Here is an 8,495-nt window from a genome sequence, read left to right as displayed (position 1 = left end):
CCAAGATGTAAGCATAGGAAAGGACTTTCTAAACCAGATACCAGCTGCGCAGGCACTAAGGTCAACAAGGAGTATGTGGGACCTCATTAAATTACAATGTTTCTGTACAGCAAAAGAAACAAGGAAGGGAAGAGGAAACCCACTGAGTGGAAGAAAATCTTCACCAGATACACACCCAACAGAGGATTAATATCCAGAATATACAAAAAAACTCAAAAAAGAAAGAAATAAGAAAATAAATGACCCAATTTTAAAAAATGGGCAATAGGCCTAAACAGAGAGTTCTCAAACAAAGAAATAAAAATGGCTAAGAAGCACCTTTAAAAGAGTTCAACATCCTTAGTGATTAGAGAAATGCAGATAAAAACCACTTTAAGATTCTATCTTACCCCAGTCAGATTGGCAAAGATCAAGAGAATGAAAGGCTCCAAATGCTGGAGAGGATGTGGAGAAAGAGGACCGCTCATTCACTGCTGGAGGGAATGCAAACTCCTGCAACCACTTTGGAAAGCAGTGTGGAGAATCCTCAACAAACTGAAAATGAACCGACCATATGATCCAGTCATACCACTCCTTGGCGTGTACCTAAAGGACTCATCATACTGCAGAGACACCTGTACATCTATGTTTGTTGCTGCTTTCTTCAAATAGCTAAGAGGTGGAAACAAGCTAATATCCCTCAACTGTCGAATGGTTAATGAAAATATGGTACATCTACTCAATGGAGCTCTACTCAGCAGTAAGAAAAGATGAAATTTTCAGGAGGTAGAGAGTGTTACACTAAGTGAAGTAACACAAACACAGAAAAGCAAGTGACGTGTTCTCCCTCATCTGTGGATGGCAGCACCAACCCTTATATGTGAGTGTGTAAATTCTACTGTAACACCAGAAGCCAGGGAAAGGGAGCGGATCCATGGAGGTAAAGGAAGAGAAACAACCTCAAAGGGAGATAGTAGGGAACAGATGTCACCTGAGGGAGGTGGAAAAAGTGGGAGCAATGGGCAGGGAGGAGAGGAGGGAGGGACATGCAGAGGACCATGGTGTGGGGGAGGGAGGGGAGTCAGGAGAGTTGGGAGGTATTGGGAAGAAGGTAGCGGGAGGTGGGAGGTATTGGGGGGAAGATGGGGCTAATGGGGGTAATGTGACTAGGAAGGGAGGGAGGGAGGAAGCCAGATAGAAGGAAAAAGGGTGAAGATGAGTGAACCTCAGGAGGCCCTGGAAACCCTATGAGAAATGCACATAGAGTGCCTGGACATTAATGCGTACGTATACCTGAGAGCTGCTTGGCAGGGAATGCAGTGCCAGGTAGAAGAGACCTCCCTTAGAGTGACAAACATGCCATACAGCACTCATCAAAGATGCTTCTTTTTGCAATAGATGGAGGCTACTGCAGAGCTGAACATCTGGTCAGACACAGAGAACCTATGTATGGGAGATGCCCAGTACTAGGTGACCCATCTGCAGTCGAATCTCTACAACCAAGGCTCATGGAGTATAATGGAATAAGGGGTAGAGAAGGGACTAATGTACCCCTGGACACTCACCAGTGAGGCTTCCAAGTACATCAGAGTGTGATGCACACAGAAGGCCACAACTGGCCAAGTTTGGGAGAATAAGAGACTGTAGAGTGTGGGATGGCACTCCTATATGGAACCTCACCCACCCACGGCTCACGGACCATTGCAGAAGATGAAGTGGAATGACTGTAAGAGCCAGAGCTGGTTCATGAATGCAGGGAGGTGGAGGCTTCCAGGCCCCTGGAGGCTTGCTCATGTGCACCTGTGGCAGTGGTGGCATTGAGCATGGGACCCATGTCAGCTCAATTAAACAAGGGCCCAAACGGGAGGTGAGAAATAGGTGGCAGGCCAGCACTAGATTGAGAACTATTGGAGACTGATTGCTGCTAGGTAAGGAAGAGTATGACTTACATACAGCACTGGCTGAGCCGATTAGACTCCAATGGATGCATTTACACTGAAGGACATTTGGGTACAAACACCTGAATGAATAGGATTCAGCATGTATAGCAAGGTGCACAGGGCTCAGTGAGGGCATAGAGGGAGACATGGATGGGGGAGGGCATCAGGATTTGAGTGGGAAATGCATGAAATTTTAAAAGCTCAATAAAAAAATTTTTTTTAATTTTTAAAAGACCAAAAAAAAAAAAAGAAAGAAAGAAAGAAACTAAACAGAGGATCTGGGGAGATGGCTCAGAGGGTAAAGCACTTGCTGAACAAGTGTGAAAACCCAAGCTAAAATCCTCAGAACCCATGTAAAGCCAGGCTCGGTAGGGTATGTCTGTAATCCCAATCTATAACCCTACAGCAAGGTGAAAAGCAGAGACAGGAGAATCCCTGGGGTCAGCCAGGTGCACACAGGGGCAAACCGCAAGGAGATCCTGTCTCAAGATGGCCAAGGCCCACACCTGAAGTTTTCCCCTGACTTGTAGACAGGCACATGGTACATGTGCACACAATGATCCTGGGTCCAGCTTGGGCAGTCCCGCTGGATAATGAGAAATTTATTGGGTGCGTTGGGAGGCAGCACAAAGCACCCTCACCACACACCAGACCCGCTGCTGTCGGGATTGTGGACCACTCTTGCTCCAGAACTGTGAGAAGGGAATACCTGCTGTTTACAGGCTACTTAATCCATCACAGCACATCTCCCTGTAAACAAAGCTCACTATGGACCACTGGGACCACTGGGACCCCTCACATCCCAGATGGGGAGCCTCTGTGCTTCCACAGTAGGAGAAGCAAGCGATGAAGCAATGCTCTGCCTTCCTCCCATTCCTGCTTCCCTTGGATAAAGTGTGCAACTGAAAATCACTGAAGGAGGGAGCGTGAACATGAAGAAACGGTCTCACTAAAACCCCCAGACATGCAGCAAGTGAGACATTTCATATACACAGCTGGCATTCCTTTTCCTGTCTCAGGTAATTTATCCAAACATATTTTCCTTTCATTACCAGTAAGCATATAATAGAAGTTTTAGCTTCTTAATTTTAGGTATTTTAGAATTTGGTATAACTGTGTTAGATGTCATATTCTTGGATGGAATCTTTTCTGTAGTGATAAATCTCAGGGAAAAAAAAATGAAAGGAGGATGAGGTGCTATGTCATTCTGATTCCAGTGCGGTTCCTGGTTTATCATACCACGTTTATGTCTTTGTTACCATTTTTATGGGGAAATATCTAATGTTGTACAAAATATAACTGCAAAATAAAAGCCTGAGATAAAACCATAAGTAGAAATAATCAGCTACAAAAATACCTCTCAAGTTGAATAAAATAGTTAAAAAGTTTTAGCTAAACATCAATGTTGATTATGGTTACAGCCTAGTGGTTAGCAGATTTTTCAAAACAGGTATTTTAGTGTCCTTCTTCACTAATTACAGTGACTACCAGAGGGCCTGAGAACTCAGGGGACAGCCTGACAGCCCCCGATCCTGCCTCCACCTGGTGGTGAGCTTCCCCTAATTGGGCTATGCCATCCCCCTACCTGAGATTTTGTGAGACCTCTCCCAAGGCACCAGGGCAGATCTGGCTTTGGTGGGCTAGAGCTAAGATCCTAGTGGACAGCCTGAGAGGGTGGGTTGGGACCTCCATCGGGGTAGCTGCTCAGAGCTCAGCAACGGCCAGAGAGTGCCGGGTTCTGGCCTCCAACTACCAGAGGGCCTGAGAACCCAGGGGACAACATGAAAGCCCCCAATCCTCCTTCCACTTGGTGGTGAGCTCCCCCTAGCCATACCATCCCCCTTCCTGGGGTTTTATGAGGCCCCTCCCAAGGCCCCAGGGCAGATCTGGCTTTGGTAGGCTAAGACTGGGATCTCGGCAGAGAGCATGCAACTTCTGGCCCTAGGGTTGAAAACGCACAGGACTGCCTGAGAGCATGGATCCTGCCTCCACATGGTGAAGGAAGCCTGAGTATACCTGACTAGAACCTGAATTGGGCTTCTGTGGGTACCCCTGAATAGCTGATCTGAAGCCATCAGTTCCCTCCAAAATAAACCTGAAAGAACCTGAACCCTGTACCAACCACCTTTACATAGCCAATAAAGAAAGGATCTAGGCACCCAGATAATACAAACAGAAGCACACTTCAACTTAATTCTCATATCCGAATCATAAACAACAAAAGAAATTCACATGCCAAAACCACAAAAAAAGACTAATAAAATGGAAAGCCAAAATACTAGGTCCCCAGCAAAGCCCATCAATCCTGTAGAAGAGTTCTACAAGGAGAACCCCCTAGAGATAATCCTGGACACTGAATTTAAAAGAACAATCATAAACATGATCAGAGGTAACCCAGGACACTGCATTTAAAAGAACAATCATAAACATGATCAAGGAATTTAAAAAATTTAAAGAACATACAAACAAACAAATCAAAGAGCTAAAAGAAGATAAGGATAAATTGCTGAATGAATTCACAAAAGAGATGGAAACATTGAAGAAAACTCAGGCAGAAATGAAGAAGGAAGTGCAAAACTCAATAGGCCAACTTGAAACAAGAGGGGAAAGCCTCACCTCCAGAATGAATGAAATAGAAAACAGAATATCAACACTGGAGGATAAAGTTGAAAGAATTGGAACACTCAAGCAAAGAATATGGCAAGACTACCTTAAAAAATTTATTAGGGTGAGGCCCCTCCCAAGGCCCCAGGGCAGACCTGGCTTTGGTGGGAATAGAGGAAGGGGAAGAATTTCACATTAATGGTATGGTTCAGATCTTAAACAGGATTGCAGAAGAGAATTTCCCGAAATTAAGGAAAGACATCCTCATACAAACACAGGACGCACATAGAACACCAAATAGACAGGATCAGAAAAGAAACTCCCCATAACATATCATAGCAAAAACACTAAATGTACAGAACAAAGAGAGAATACTGAAAGCAGCAAAAGAAAAACAACAAGCCCCATACAAAGGAAAGCCCATCAGAATTACAGCTGGCTTATCAATGCAGACTACGAAAGCCAGAAGAGCATGGACCAAGGTATTTCCAGTTCTATATGACAATAGATGTCAGCCGAGAATCCCAGAACACTTTACGCAGCAAAAATGTCTATTATAGTTGAGGGGGAAAGAAAAATCTTCCATGACAGAAAAAGCCTGAAAGAATACATGTCCACAAAACCAGCCCTTCAAAGAATACAGGAAGCAATATAGAGAGCAGAGAGAGAAACAACTATACCTTGGGGGCAATAAGAAAGGAATGACTATACCCAAGGGGTTGCAGAAAGAACTCCAAGGAGAGTATAGCAGTGTAAAAGTCCAGCTATAGCAAGAATATAAACAAAAAAAATGACAGGATTCAATACTCATCTTTCATTAATAACTTTAAACATCAATGGACTGAACTCCCCAGTCAAAAGTCACAGGCTAAGGGAATGGATTAAGAAACAAAATTCATCTTTTTGCTGTCTGCAAGAAACCCATCTCACCTTCAAGGACAGGCACTACCTTAAGGTAAAAGGATGGAAAAGAATATTGCAAGCAAATGGCACTGAGAAAAAGCAGGGGTTGCAATTCTAATATCTGACAAAATAGACTTCAAAGTAAAACTAATCAGATGAGATAAGGAGGGTCACTTCATTCTGATCAAAGGAACAGTTAACCCAAAAGATATTACAATCCTTAACATATATGCACAAAACTCTGGTGTACCCAAATTCATAAAAACAACACTACAGGACTTCAAGACACAGATTAACCCCACTTCAGTAATACTAGTGGACTTTAATACCCCACTGTCTCCATTAGACAGATCAATTGGACAAAGACTAAACAGAGAGACGTCTGAATTAAATGATACTATACATCAAATAGACCTAACAGACATCTTTTGATTATTCCACCCAAACACCAAAGAGTTTGCTTTCTACTCAGCACCTCATGGAACTTTTTCAAAAATTGATCACATACTGGGCCACAAAACAAACCTCAACAAATACAAAAATATGGAAATAATTCCATGCATCCTATTGGGCCACAAAGCAATAAAGCTCAAAATCAACACTGGATGAAGCTCTAGTCACTACATGAACTTGTGGCAATTGAACTACACACTCCTAAACAATGAGTGGGTCAAAGGAGAACTTAGGAAAGAAATAAAAGAATTCCTGGAATTCAATGAAAAGGACAATACAACACAACACAACCTCTGGGACACATTAAAAGCACTCCTAAGAGGGAAGTTTATAGCTCTAAGTGCCTACATTAAAAAATTGGAAAGAGCCCAGATAAATGACCTAACACTGCAACTCACGGTACTGGAAAGGCAAGAATAAATGAAACCCAAACCCAGCAGAAGAGAAGAAATGACAAAAATCAGAGCAGAAATTAATGAAATAGAAACAAAGAAAACAGTACAAAGAATCAATGAATCTAAGAGCTGGTTCTTTGAAAAGCTAAACAAGATAGACAGACCCTTAGCCCAGTTAACCAACAGAAAGAAAGAGCAAATCCAAATCAACAAAATCACAGATGAAATGGGAAACATCACAAAAGATAGCAAAAAGATCCAAACCATTATAAGGGAACATTTTAAAAACCTATACACGACTATATCTGAAAGTCTAAAAGAAATGGGTGGATATCTGAAATCATGGGAACCTCCAAAGTTAAACCAAGAAGAGATCAACAGTTTAAACAAACCCATAACATATAAGGAAATTCAAACAGTAATACAAAACTTCCTGACTAAAAAAAGCCTAGGCACAGATGGATTTGCAGGAGAATTCTACCAGACATTTAAAGACCTCTAACCAATACTACTTAAATTAAATTATTCAAAAAGGTGGAAGCAGAGGGGGAACTCCCAAATTCCTTCTATGAAGCCAGCATCACTCTAACACCAAAACCAGGAAAAGACACAACCAAAAAAAACCTATAGACCCATATCCTTAATGAACACAGCAGAATTCTATCAGACATTTAAAGAAGATCTACATCCAATACTACTTAATTTATTCAAAAAAATAGAAATGGAGGGAAAACTTCCAAATTCCTTCTATGAAGCCAGCATCACTCTCATACCAAAGCCTGGTAAAGATACAACCAAAAAGAAAACTATAGACCCATATCCTTAATGAACATAGATGCAAAAATTCTCAATAAAATACTTGCAAACCACATACAGACACACATCAAAAAGATCATTCACCATGCATGATCAAGTAGGCTTTTTCCCAGAGGTGCAGGGTTGGTTCAACATATGCAAATCAATAAACATCATCAATCATATAAACAGACTCAAAGACAAAAACCACATTGTCATCTCAATAGATGCAGAAAAGGCTTTTGACAAAATTCAGCATGCATTTATTTTCAAAGTCCTAGAGGGAATTTGTAGGGAACATACCTCAACATAATTAAAGCTATATATGACAAACCCACAGCCAACATCATTCTAAATGGAGACAAAATGGAAGCATTCCCATTAAAATTAGGAACCAGACAAGAACTGGCTAGGATCAGGAGAACAAATGATACCAAATGCTGGCGAGGATGTGGACAAAGGGGAACAATCACTCACTGCTGGTGGGATTGCAAACACATGTAGCTTGCCCACTGTCTCCACTCCTTTTCAACATAGTGCTTGAAACTCTTGCTAGAGGAATAATACAGGAGCACTAATTAAAGGAGCATGGAAAACAGTGTGGAGAACTCTTAAAAAACTAAGAATGAACCTACCACATGACCCAGTTATACCACTCCTTGCCATACACCCAAAGGACTCATCCTATTGTAGAGACATTTGCAGATGATATTTTATCTAAGAGACAACAAAAATTCCTCCAGAAAATTCCTATAAATTATTAACATGTTCAGTTAAGTGGCAGGTTATAAAATCAATCTACAAAAATCAGTAGCCTTTCTATATACAAGCATTTGGAGAAAGAATACAAAAAAAATGTTTCCATTCACAATTGCTGCAAAAAAATTAAAATATCTTGGAATAAGCTGATGAAAGACACCAAAGATCTCTATAATAATTTTAAATCATTAAAAGAAAGGGATTGAGGAAGATACCAGGAGATGGAAGGACCTCCCATGTTCATGGATTGGAAGAATTAGTATTGTTAAAATGACCATCCTACCAAAAGCAATACATAGATTCAATGCAATCCCAATCAAAATCCCCATGACATACTTCACAGAATTAGAAAATGCATCCTTAAATTCATACGGAGGCGCAAAAGACCCCAGATAGCAAAAGCAACCCTGAGCACAAAGAGTAATGCTGGGGGAATTACTATGCCAGATCTCAAAGTATACCACAGAGCCATAGTCATAAAAACAGCATGATACTGGCACAAAAACAGACACATAAGTCAATGGAACATCACTGAAGATCCAAACCTGAGTACATGCAATTTTAGCCACCTGATATTTGACAAAGGTGCCAAGAACACACAATGGAGGAAAGACAGCATGTTCAGCAAATGGTGCTGGCAAAACTGGATCTCCACTTGTAGAAGAAT

The 8,495-nt window shown here is 41.5% G+C and overlaps 1 pseudogene; it reads left to right on the top strand.

Annotated features, from left to right (window-relative positions):
* The first annotated feature begins 913 nt into the window (after window positions 1-913).
* LOC115071153 overlaps window positions 914-8,495 on the top strand; it is a 12,750-nt pseudogene continuing 5,168 nt past the window's right edge.

This window comes from Nannospalax galili, unplaced genomic scaffold, assembly GCF_000622305.1.
Source record: "Nannospalax galili isolate Female #2095 unplaced genomic scaffold, S.galili_v1.0 scaffold698, whole genome shotgun sequence".
NCBI classification, from domain to species: domain Eukaryota; kingdom Metazoa; phylum Chordata; class Mammalia; order Rodentia; family Spalacidae; genus Nannospalax; species Nannospalax galili.
The sequence above is the reverse complement of the archived record's forward strand: the minus strand, read 5'-3'. Positions and strand labels throughout refer to the sequence as shown.